We start from the raw sequence: 13,743 nt of genomic DNA, 5'->3' as shown, positions 1-13,743 counted from the left end.
TCTGGCAGAGGGTGGAGGGAATTGAAGCTGTGGGCTAAAAGTTATGTGGTCGCTGAAGGTACCACCTTCTCCTTTGACCAGATTTTCAATGGGTCCTGATCCAATAGACATGCTCAGAGGCCACCTGCTGGCTCAGGCTCCACACGCAAACAAATGCTTATCTTCCTCCAGTTCATGAATCACTCTGGTGGTTAGTGGGGATTGGTGTCTGGATGCCTAGAGCGAGGCAGCTGAGTGCATACCCAAAGGCAGAAACACAGGCGCCAAGTGAGTTTAGTTGCCCTACAGCATTCAGTGGGAGTTTTGTGGATCTCTGTGGAATTTAAGACTAGGACTTACATGACTAAACCTGAGAATTAAGCACCTAGATCTATGGTTTAGGCATCTAGGTACCTTTGTGGATCCTACCCTAAGTGTCTATCTCACTTAGGTTTCTAGTAGGATTTATAAAAAGAACCTTTGTATATGCTTAGGCACCTAAATATTTTTGTAAACCTGACCTTTAAATTCCAATAGCTGTAAAAAAGAGGAAACAACAGGTGAATATTTATTTAAGCAAAATATGAAATGCTTTGAAAGAATAAAACATTTCAGCCAGGCCATTGGAGATTGTCAGTGCTTTGAAAAGTGCATCTATTTGGCTGTGTTGCTTTTTTGTATCAATTTGCTTAAAAGGAGAAAAGGGGAGAGTCAATTATGACTAAGAAGCACTAATGATATAGATAGCAGATGAGTTTCCATTAAGTTTTTAAACTCTAATTTAAAATAATTGTATGTGAGAAACAGTAATTTCTTCTTTTCTAAGGCATCTTGCTTTTCTCGGCACTTGTCAGACACACCAACTATGACTCTAGAATTATATAACTATTTGTTCTTTGGTGATGAAATAAGCTCCTGGTATAAAAATGGTGCAGGTTGTTAAGTGGCAAGTTTTGCCATTTGTCTCATACCTGGCTAATGACCTATGACAGAAATATCAGAGCACAGTGATAATGAAATACAGGGATATAATATGACATAGTGGTTCAGACTTTACACTGAGGGCTTCAGTAATTAGGTTTATCCTCTTCACTACTGAAGAGCATCACTGAAAGGGATTTGCTGTCCAAATAAATTAGTTTGGGTGTCATACAATTTACAAAGCTCTAAATGTGTTGGCTGGCCCATTATCTGTAAGCTCTAACCCTAGAATAGTTAACATACATAACATCTTGAAAGATATCATTAAAAATCATGTTTGATTAAACCAGCCTGTGAAGCAGAGGACTGCTTGATTTGATAGAATGCTTCTAATAAACAGTCATTCTGTGAGATATGCTATGAGGTAATCAGATGACACTGTTCTTGATTTTAGAATATATCTCATTGCATGTTATTTGCTACCTACCACTTTGAGCTTGTCAGCTCTTAAAAGCTTACCAAAAAAGCACACATGGTCAATACCTGAACGAATGGCCTTCCAAAAAAAAAAGTAGTACTTGTGGCACCTTAGAGACTAACAAATTTATTTGTTATTTGTAGTCTCTAAGGTGCCACAAGTACTCCTTTTCTTTTTGCGAATATAGACTAACACGGCTGCTACTCTGAAACCTGGCCTTCCAAAGAAGGTGATGTACTGTTGGTTACTGGATTGGTATCTCAATGTGGAGTAAGAAAAGGAGTACTTGTGGCACCTTAGAGACTAACAAATTTATTAGAGCATAAGCTTTCGTGAGCTACAGCTCACTTCATCAGATGCATCCGATGAAGTGAGCTGTAGCTCACGAAAGCTTATGCTCTAATAAATTTGTTAGTCTCTAAGGTGCCACAAGTACTCCTTTTCTTTTTGCAAATACAGACTAACATGGCTGCTACTGTGAATCAATGTGGAGTAACCTTCTGAATCAGTTCAGCACTTTGTAGGAGGGTACTGGTGTCTCTAAAAGCACCAGACTACATATTAAGGAGTATTTTGTCTATTGTGAGCACAAATACAAATCCTGATGGACTTCTCAGAAATGGGGTAGGAGGTTTAACTCCAGTGTTTTTTAAATAAGTGTTAAGCTTGCTTCAAATGGCACACCTGTCCTATAGCATCCCCTGGTGGTCAGTGTGGCTCTGCTGAGGCTTACCTCAGTCTCTCCTTCACTCAAAGACCCTTAAAAAAGTCCACAAAGGCCATATATTCTAACCATTCCCCCTCTGAGGTTCAGCTTAATAAGACCTTGCACTAAGTCTTTCAAAAATAGAGCTCAGAACTCCAAAGTCTTCATTCTAATTTCTACTGAGGTTTTCCCCTTGCTGACTCAGACTCCGCTGGAAGCTTCCTTACACCCTTTAGTGTCAGCAAGCAACTGCAACGACCAGCTGCAGCTGCTCCCCCTTTGTATAAGGCCCAGGTATCTTCCCTTAAGCACCCCTGGGCAGCAGGTAATCACTCCAGGTGCACTAGACCATAATCACTTTTAAAGGGTCCAATCATCCTGTGACACTAGCCTAATGCCCAGTGGTGCTGGAATTAGGGCTGCTGGGGGTGGTGCTGCGCCCACTGGCTTGTTGTAGTAATAACCAAACACCAAATACATGGTTTCCATCATCAGCACCACACTATAAAAATTTTCCAGCACCTCTGCTAATGCCTGAGTTAAATCACAACATAAATTCTCACTTTCCCATCTCTATCCCTACTCTAACTGTAATGGCTGCTGCATTCTATTCCAGAGCTAACTGCACTACAATAGTCGTGAAATGATTCTGCTATCTGACATTTATAGTGCACCTGGAGATAGTGTGTATGATAAGTCTTATTTCAATGCAAATTTAGGCAGACATAGGCAAGGTTTAGAAGCCTTAATTTGACCTAACTGTTGTTTTCATGTCTGTTTATAAAGCCCTCATAATTATTTCTATATAGGCATTTTTTCCTAGGGAGATAATGAATGCTCATTTTTCTAGCAAACAAACAAAAATGTCAGCATTTTATCCTCATGCGCGGCCCTATCAGTGATTTTTGTTCTATACCAAAGGCCAAATTCTCAACTGGTGTAAGCCAACATAACTCTATTGAAGTCACCTGAGTTGTGCTGATGTATGTCATTTGAGACTCTGGCCTCATATGTTACAATACTTAGGCGCCAAATTAATGGCAATGTGGTGGGGGATGTTAGTCTTAGCTTTTATCTATTTGTGCTATTACTTTACCACAAACATAGACCTTCTAGTTTAATTCACTGGCGGTTTATTCTGTAAAGCAAACAGGTGCAAAAGAAATAAATGTACCTACTGTGATTTATACATGGTACAATATTTTCTTAAGAGAAAAAGCATGTGCATATCTCGGGTAACGATGAAATTAATAGGTAAAACAAAACACAACAAAACAACGCGCGCACACACACACACGCGCGTGCAAACTGGTAAACTATATGACAAGCCAAAGCAGCTTCTTAGAATCCTTTCTGGCTTGTTGCACAGTTGCACTGGGACATGTTGTCACCATTCTGGAGTGCAACCCAGATAAGTGAGGGGTTGTCACTACTGTCTCTGTAACCATGGGTGCCTCATAATGCAGTGCTGCTGTAGCTACTGACCTGGGACCTCACAACCAGTATACTAGCATGCAGGTCACACCCTGAGTGTCTGTGTATAGCTGCAATGCTGGTTCAGCAGCTTGCCAGCAACACACCAGTCACACTCTGGCTTCCACCAGTCTTGGGTACTATTTGCAGAGTGACCCCAACGTACTCCTAGTCCTGGATTTTCCCCAAAACATGTGTCCTGTGCTGTCCAGCCCCCTCCTGGACAGATCAGATATTAAGGTTTGTTTCCCCTGTAAAGAGTCAATATTCAACAGTTGGTTACTTTAACTGGAGTTACCGAACAGTTTGGCTTAAACACAATACTGGATTGGTTTAGATTAAAAATAAAACAAATTTATTATCAAAAGAAGATAGGATTTTATGTGAATTCAAGTATAAGAGATAAAGCTAAAAATGATTACAAGCAAATAAAAGTAAAAGCACACATCTAAAAGTCTAAAACTTAATCTAGCAAGTTCCAGGCTTTTTTTTTTTTTTTTTTTTTTTTTAAGATAGTCTTTCTCACCACAGTCTTCCAGCAATATGATGACTGACTGTTTCCTTGGTCAGAATTTCTCCCAGAGGCCCAAAGGTGCTGGTGCCTTTGTCTTCTTAGGTGAAAGAGATAACTTAAGGTTTTCTGCCCCTTTCTTATATAGCTCAGTTTACCTTTGAAATGGATTCTTCTGAAGGTTACCCCTCAAAATAAAGTTTAACCAAACTGTGAGGAAGGCGAGATGGAGTCTGCTGGTAGAGGCTCCATGCTCTTTCTTTCCTCGCTAGTCTTTGCTAAAATGCAAATTATTTTGTTTCCTGCTATCTCCTCCTCTTACTGTCTCAAGGACCCTGTTTACTACTTATATGTAATTTGAGGTAAACACCCATTCCTTTGTTTAGGATAGACCTATTTAACAACTTTTGCCTAGGCAAGGCTGTCTGGTTTTGAACATGTGCTAATAACTTCATACAGGGGGAATTCATAACTTTACATATAAAGTTGCTACATACATTTAACCATGATGCTATTGAGCAGAGAGTTGTTAGTTTTCAAATATACCTCACAAGGCATATTTTCTACAAAGACTATAACAACGGTGTGTAGGGTGTGAATACAGGGGGGTGCTTTCGCTCATACATATATCTTCCCAGCAGTAAAAAGACTGCTGAAAGGTCTGGAAACACATGAATGGGCATGCCAAGAAAACAATTGTATAAACTAGAGTATTTTTTAAAAAAATCTTTGAATGCCAAAAACAATTAGTCTTTACTCTGAGCAGTCATTTACTATGTTTTTTATTTTTCAAATGTATTTTCTTTTAAAGGAAATGTAGATTAACCCATTGAAAAGGTTTCACTAATTACAGATGGTTCCTGAGTGAACCCTTTGGACTTGATAGGTGGTTCCTAAGGCCTTGATCCTTCAGTTGGATCCATCTGGGTGGCTCTTTGTCCCTGCAAGCAGCTCTATGAAAGTCAATTGGCGCTCCTCCCAGGCACAAGAGTCTGTGGGCCTGGATTCAGGGCTAAGCCACTAAAATGAGAAAGGGTGGAAAGAAGTTTCTTCATGCAGCAGATGTTTTATTTTAGTTCTATAGAGAAGATCTGTGGGCAGAAAATAGAAAACTTTTCATTTTGTCAGACAGGGAAAGCAAGCAAAAATCATCTAGACTTCCTTAAATTGATTGTTTCTGGTGAGTGAATATCATGTCTTTTTTTAAAAAACTAATGAGTTAAATGTTAATTACTGAAAGAAATTAAAACAGTCAGAACCCTCTGAGTATTATACATGCTGGTTATTGCTGATTGTTATATTTTATGTGGTAATCCCTGGGAATGGTCAAGAGATAAGAATTGCTTAAAGGAGAGTATTGGAAGAATGGTTTTGTATGAGCTGAATTTTTTTAATATAGAAAGCTATGATGTGGTCTGGCCACATTTTTTTAGGAAAAATTAATTATGTATAATTAGAAACTGAGCTGAACAAAATACGGCTTAAGAATTTATGCACCAGGCACTATTTACAAGGTGCATGCTTATTGAGAGAGAAACCAAAAAGGGCAAAAAGAATTCTGTTGTAAAGGAATATCGGTCTGAGTACAAATCATAAACATTTCCTCTGTGCATCATTGTGATGCAGACTGGTAGGCTTTGTCTTTTGTTTCTTATACAAAACAGGGAAACAAACCAACTAATCACCAAAGAGTGGCTTTCCTACCACTTACACTCCTGGGGATTGGGACTACTGGAGAGAGCAGCAGCACACAGCAAATAGACTGAGTCAACCTAGAGGCTTTTGTAGACTCTCTCTCTCTCTCTCTGTGTGGTTGACGTGGTGAGCACTGTAAACTTTCATAAGTTTAGCTTGAAAATTGCTCAAGTAACTAAAAACAGGTTTTTTTTACTCTGGCAGCTGTGTAAGATTATTGAGTGAGACTGGTGAATTTCACAAATAGAAACATGAAGACTTTACTTCAAATCCAAATAAATCATAAGCATGATTATGCAAAGCCGGATACATATAACAAAACACCCCCAAGGTTGTCATACTCACAATTTTACAGAGACCATTAGAAATAAACATGAAGTGCCTATTAAGTGGAGAGCACCATAAATGGGCTTACTTGTGGCACCTTAGAGACTAACAAATTTATTTGAGCATAAGCTTTCGTGAGCTACAGCTCACTTCATCGGATGCATTTGGTAGAAAATACAGTGGGGAGATTTATATACACACACAGAGAACATGAAACAATGGGCTTTATCATACACACTGTAAGGGGAGTGATCACTTAAGATGAACCATCACCAGCGGGAGGGGGACGGGGGGGATGGAGGGGGACGGAGGAAAACCTTTCATGGTGACAAGCAAGGTGGGCCATTTCCAGCAGTTAACAAGAACCTCTGAGGAACAGTGGGGGGTGGGGTGGGGGGAGAAATAACATGGGGAAATAGTTTTACTTTGTGTAATGACTCATCCACTCCCAGTCTCTATTCAAGCCTAAGTTAATTGTATCCAGTTTGCAAATTAATTCCAATTCAGCAGTCTCTCGCTGGAATCTGTTTTTGAAGTTTTTTTTGTTGAAGGATAGCCACCCTCAGGTCTGTAATCGAGTAACCAGAGAGTGTTCTCTGACTGGTTTTTGAATGTTATAATTCTTGATGTCTGATTTGTGTCCATTTATTCTTTTACGTAGAGACTGTCCAGTTTGACCAATGTACATGGCAGAGGGGCATTGCTGGCACATGATGGCATATATCACATTGGTAGATGCGCAGGTGAACGAGCCTCTGATAGTGTGGCTGATGTGATTAGGCCCTATGATGGTGTCTGAAACCTGAACTCTGAAACCTGTCATAAATGGGCTTGACAGTACTAAGGCCTGCACCATTCTGTCATCCCAGATGTCCCAACTAAGTGTGGGCCTGACAGTCTTTTAGATCCTTTCCCCTGCATCCCCCAGACATCCAGGACCCTATTTAAGGTAAGTCTCAGCCCTCTGCCTATGTGTAGTATTCTGGGGAGCTGAAATTAGGCTGCTAGCATAAGCATTTGCATCACTTCATTTCCCAATAGTTTTGGTACATCAATAGGGTTGCCAGGAGTTCGGTTTTTGACCAGAACACCCAGTCAAAAAGGGACACTGGCAGCTCCAGTCAGCACCGCTGACCAGGCCATTAAAAGTCTGGTCGGTGGTGCTGTGGAGCTAAGGCAGGCTAGTCCCCACCTGTTCTGGCACCACGCTGTGCCCTGGAAGCAGCCAGCAGATCCGGTTCCTAGGTGGGAGGGCCATAGGGCTCCGCACGCTGCCCCTACCCCGAGCACTGGCTCCACGCTCCCATTAGCCGGTTCCTAGCCAAAGGGATCTGGGGGGCAGTGCCTGCAGGCGAGAGCAGTGTGCAGAGCCTCCTGGCCCCCCCACCTAGGAGCTGGACCTGCTGGCACTTCCAGGGCACAGAGCAGTGCCAGGGCAGGCAGGCAGCCTGCCTTAGCCCCGCTGCACCGCTGACTGGGAGCCACCCGAGGTAAGCCCGTGCCCCAGCCCCATGCCCCAACCCCTTGCCCCAGCCCTGAGCTCCCTGCCCTCAAACCTGGAGCCCCTTTGTTCACCCCAAACCCCTTATTCCCAGCCCCACCTCAGAGCCTGCACCCCCAGCCGGAGCCTTCACTCCCCCTGCACCCCAACCCCCTGTCCCAGCCCAGTGAAAGTGAGTGAGGGTGAGGGAGAGCGAGCCACCAAGGGAGGGGGAATGTAGTGAGTAGGGTCAAGGCCTCGGGGATGGGGTAGGTCAGGGATGGGGCCTTGGGGAAGGGGCAGGGTGGGGCTAGGGTGTTCAGTATTGTACCATTAGAAAGTTGGGAACCCTATACATAAATGTGGTTTCTCCATGGTTATATGTACCGAGAAATCCATTAGTTTAAGCTCACACTGTTCTTATGTGGTTGTTTATCACAAGATACATATAGCAAAAACGCCTACAAACCTAGGTCAAATACTTATGCTTATTTCTAGTACATGCCAGGCCTTGCTAGTGCTAACCACTATACTTTACTAGGCCTTCTTTGAGCTTATTGCAAAGCGTATTTTATTTTTCTGTTCCCTACTTGCATTATAGTTTCTTAAGCAGCTCAGTTTATTCTAACATACAGATTATCATTTATTCTCAAGTATGGACCTCCCAAAATCAGTCAGAGTCCAGAGTCCAGAACCTTGACCTGTGTAACTATGTAGATCTTTTCCCACATTGTGTGTCTGTGGTAAGAAACAAAAATCATGCCATGGGTTGAATTTCACATAACTGTGTTTATAATCTATGTATTAATGTTCAATTGAAATTACACTTGGCCAAATGATCATATATCCTGCCTATTTTGTTTGTAAGTGTAAAATAATTTATTGGTGTTCTTAACAAGCTCCTACAGGCAACCAGGAAACCTTGCTTCCTTTTGAACCTTCATGTTAAAGAGAGACTGTGTCTGAGATATGTTCTCTTCTCATTCTCTCTATCATACACCTCCTTGGTGGCCACTTGGCAGCATCTAGATAATGATGCATAAAGAGGTGAAAGCAGGCACTTTTTTGCACTCCAATAACATTTTGCTCTTAGTTGAAACAAAACCAAAACCCCAAAGCCTTTCATGCATTGTCAGTTCTTTTTAAGACTACAAGTACAAAAGATCTGCTATTAAATGCTGTCTGAAGAAGAGTCACTCTGATGACCTGCCAGGATAATCTGCTGTCTTGTCACATAACCTGTATTTTGGCTGCATGTTCTCACAGACAGTACTTGGAAGGGACCTACTTAAATATTCAAAGCAGATAAGCCTGACCCTTTCAGCCACAATGATTACCTGTTCTTCTGAGATAACTCAGCCAAGTGAATAACAGAGGCCAAAGCAGAGAATCAATTCTGGGCTAATGAGCCTGCTAGCCTACCAGGGAAGCAAATAGCACACAAAATTGATTAGGTTAAAGGCAATATTAATCTACTTACAAGGTAAAGGGAACAAATGCTTTTGACCCTGTGAAATACTTTATACTCTTCATGTTGGCTCAGGTTTCCTTGCCCTTTACTTTGCTTAACTACTTTTGCTCTTGAAAGTTATGAACCCACAGGGGTTATTCATTAAACACTCTGTCCTTCCTTTCCTCACTAATGTCCTGCATTCAGCCCCCTCCAGTAGCCAAAAGAGGTGTTTTTTTTTCCTCCAAGTGTGTTGTTTAGGGGTAGTTGGGAGGAAAGCACTAATGTTCTATACATTGTCAACTGAATTTAATAGCTAGTAAAACATACCCATGTACAAATCAGTAGGCATATGCCAGTCCACTAAGAGCAACTGCATCCATGCAAAACAGGCAAAAACACTATTTGAACATATTTTTTTCTCCATACTATGGTCAATAAAAAGAACATTGTAGATTCTTTTGTGACTGCAAGAGCTGTTTCAGTAATAAGTGAACAGTTGCGAATGACCCCTCTAAAACTTGTGTGATCAATGAATCAGAATCATGTGCATTTGTGGAGAATGGGATTACCTGCTTGTGATGGGATCCCCCGGGTACAATTGGGAATTGTGGGACCGCTGTGCCCCCTTGATTCTCCAGCCTGGGCTGTCTCACAATGGTTTGCTAGTGACAAGCAGCAAGCCCCTCCAGGCGCTGCAATCACTTAGCCATTAGCATGTAGAGAATCTCACCCAGAGAAATTGATTAAATGCTCTCTCTGCTACTCATGATGCATACAGCCAATCACCCCAGCCTTCTACCCCAGAAATATACTGTCTTACACTGCTCAAGACAGTGCAAACTTATTAATTAGTTCACCCCTTCATCAAAGTGGTAAAAAACAAGGGTGATGTCATGGTAGGGGTCTACTGTTGCTGCTAGCAGGCTGGCTCACAGAACAACTGAAAAAGTTGCTGGTAAAAAGCACTTTATTTCCCTTCCCACAGCCATATATATACAGCACTTGTTTATTCCTTTTCTGTTGTTTATCACCCAATGTTCTCATCATTCTTATCTTTGGGTTCCATTATCTTGTGGTGGTAAAGACTCTCAGGTGCTGCTTATATCATTAGTCCTTAGTTCAGCCAAAGTTTAGTCCTCAGTCCAGCCAAAATTTTCTGGCCTTGTCCTTCAACTTGTTGCCCGCAGCCCCGCCTCTTGTTCTGTTCTTTTCCATTACTTGGTACACATTTCTAAAACATCTGATACTCAGCATTTCCCACATCTCCCCCTTTTTGTTTAAAAGCAGCTTGAATCATCCGTGACATTCCCCAACGCATACATTGAATTATACATGGACCACACAAACAAATTATACAAATACAGATACCAATTAATAAAAGAGTGTGCTATAATGATGTTATCCATATTTTGTTCTAATTTTGCAAATAATTCATGAACAGAGTGAGAATGATCTGACAAATTAACACAACACATACCCTCAAAATCTTCACATCCGTGTCCATGTGCTAATAACAAAAATTCAATTGCAGCACTATTGTATAAAACTGCATGGCAAATGCTATCTACATCGATTAATAACTCAGTTAACATTTCAAAAATTAGATTAAACTGTTTAATACTCCAACACACTAATTTCTCTAAATTAAAAGCATTTTCCATAATAGCAACACCAGGGGCAAAAAACGCTGCAAATGGGTCAGCCTGTAGCTACCTCTCAATAGTTCACCAAAAGTTCATTAAAAATTCACCACGCTCCCAACTAGCTCACAAATACACCATGTTCCCACATCTCCCCCCTTATCATTACATGACACACGAACCACCGGCTACTTGCATAGTTCCATCCAATTTTCATTCATCAGCTGGGGCGACCCAACAGGGGTAGAGCGATGCATTTCATGGAACATATTGAACAAGGAGGGGAGACATTGCAAACAGCAACATAGGCAAATAAGGCCAATACATACAAAAACTATGATTCCAAATAATTGCCGAAGCCACCCCAAAGAAGGCAACCACCCTGTAAGCCAATCCCAAAATCCCGCAAACCCGGTATCCTGACGGATGTGCTCAGTGAGCGAAGTTAACTCATCCAGACGCTCTTCAATGGATCGGCTATTATCCGTAAGATTAAAACAACACATATGTTTAAAAGATTCACATCCCATATGATGCTTAAGCAATAAAAAAATCAATCGCAGCTCGATTATCTAAAATGGCATCTCTTAATTCCTGTTGTTCCATACTTAAAAGAGCAATTGCCTGTGATGTAGCATTAAGCGCTTTAACAGCAAAACAAGCTAAAGCACTCAAGGTTTGTACCGTATAATACGTTGAAAAGCCAGGAATGCCTGCAACAGCATTCAGCAAAGCCAAATATTCTGAGTGACTATATAAGGTAACATCGGCGGAACACGTATTTGCAGGGCCGTGCTTCGCCGATTTCGCTGCTGATTCTTTCCGGGCAACAAAAGGGTCATTCGGCTAAGACAGCACGAGGTATTATGACTTAGATTAGCAGGAATATAACTAAAGGTTCGTGCGCTGCAGGTAAAAAACCAACCAGACGGCAAAATAATATGTCCATAATTAAAAGAAACATTAACCGCATTAGTACAATTCAAAAGGAGGGCACTTACGGTTTGGCAGCCCATGGGTACTTTTGCGCATGTGCAATTAACCACTCGCGCACACGTTACATTATCTGCCCCGGCTGGGTACGGGGTATGTAAAGATAGGGCCCCAGGGGGCAAGGAGTAATTGGCAGGGCCCCAATTTGCCATATTCGAATACTGTGAAGACAAATTGGCATAAGCTGCAAGCATGGTGTGACTGCCAATTTCTTCGGGATGATGACATATGGGCACAAGACAAGTGCCCAGTAGTTCCCCGGCTGCCACAGAATCAGACAAACAAAAGTGTGTGACATTGGCTATCAAAGCTAGACGTTCCCATAGGTTATACGTCATTCGCACGCGTAGGGGTACAAGGAGTCCCCCCTGTAACTCAAGCAATAACACTATAACAATATCGATAACCCACATCCTCATTCTGGAAATAAACAGGATATGGCCACAAGCACAACCTCCTCTGATGCTTCCCCTCCAAGCGCGGGATCTTGTTCTCCAGGCGCCGGGTTCAAGGGCGAGCGAGGTTGCTGTAGCCACGGCCGCACCCACTTAGCAGGTATCCACCGAGGACCTTCATCAAGGGAGACACAAGCATAACCCCGTCCCCAGGTTAGCAATTGTGCTGGCTCCTTCCATTGTTGAGAGGCATAATCAAACCATTTCACCTTAGGTTTCTTCTGCTCATGTTCTATCCTAATACTTCCTAGATGTCTTTGCATTGGAACATGATTATCAGCACTACTAGGTTGCAACCAATTAAGGACATGTACCGCTTTAGCTAATCGCCCAGCTGGTGTCTGAACTCCTGCATCCTGTCCAGTTGTGCCTGCTTATCCAACATTCCTTTCAAAGTACCATGAGATTGTTCAATAATGGCCTGGCCTGTCGAATTGCCTGGCACTCCTGTTTTGTGTATTATCCCCCACATTTGCAAAAAGGTTGCGGTGCGCCTGGCCACATACCCAGCTCCATTATCTGTTTTTATCGATCGGGGCACCCCTAATGCAGCAAAACATGCCTGCCAATGTTTTATCACTGCCTTACTGCCCGTGGACACGTGAGGTGTAGCCCAAATAACTCCAGAGAAGGTGTCTACTGACACATGGATGTATTTCTGCTTTCCGAATTGGTTATATTGGGTGACATCTGACTGCCATAATGTTAAAGCCTCTAGACCTTGGGGATTAACCCCGGCAGGAAAGGTGGGTGTCAACCTATTACATTCTGAGCAAGAGGCTACAATACTTCGGGTTTGGGATATAGGTAGAGAGAATTGTCGCGCTAGGGCTTTCGCTGATTGATGGAAAAATCCATGAGACAGGCGAGCTTGCTCAAACCGATTGGGTACTACTACGGATCCCACCAGTGCATCCGCCTGATCGTTGCCCGTGCTTAAGTATCCAGGCAGGCCAGTATGGCTCCTTATATGGCCTACAAAATATGGATACCTTCTTCCATTGAGTCAATGCCAGATGCGCAAGAGTATCTGTTGCAATGCTGGATTATGAACCTTTCCCAGCATAGCTCTCTCCAACCTGTTTACTAACCCCACGGCATATTTAGAATCGCTCATCACGTTGAGCGATTCTTGGTTCCAGTGATCAAATGCCAAAAGTATAGCTAGGAGTTCTAATATCTGTACCGACCCCTCACTAATAACTTTCTTATGGGCCCAAGTATGTCCATCCCACTAGACTACCCCTGCTCTCCCTGTTCGCCCCGCCGCATCTGTAAATACTGTTATTCCTGTCACTGGATTCTCCTGTCTCATAAGGTGTTTTTCCAACTGCAACGGGGAAGAAAACAGGCGGTGGGGAGGGTAATGACAACTCAATTTTCCCTGATAATTTGCTAGGGCAACAGCAAACACAGTGTCATACATCAACAGATGTGTAATCATTGTTTTTGAAAATGGCAACAAAATCTGATGTGGATCAATTCCTGTCATTACAGTTACTCTTTTCCGCGCTTGCACTATTAGCATGGCTATTGCTTCAATTCTGGAAGTTACCGTACGCACATTTTTACATGGTGGGAATATCCATTCCAAACCGACTAGTGGGTCTTTATCCCTTGTATCCCACTGAA

Source organism: Dermochelys coriacea, chromosome 8, assembly GCF_009764565.3.
Source record: "Dermochelys coriacea isolate rDerCor1 chromosome 8, rDerCor1.pri.v4, whole genome shotgun sequence".
NCBI lineage: Eukaryota > Metazoa > Chordata > Testudines > Dermochelyidae > Dermochelys > Dermochelys coriacea.
The sequence above is the reverse complement of the archived record's forward strand: the minus strand, read 5'-3'. Positions refer to the sequence as shown.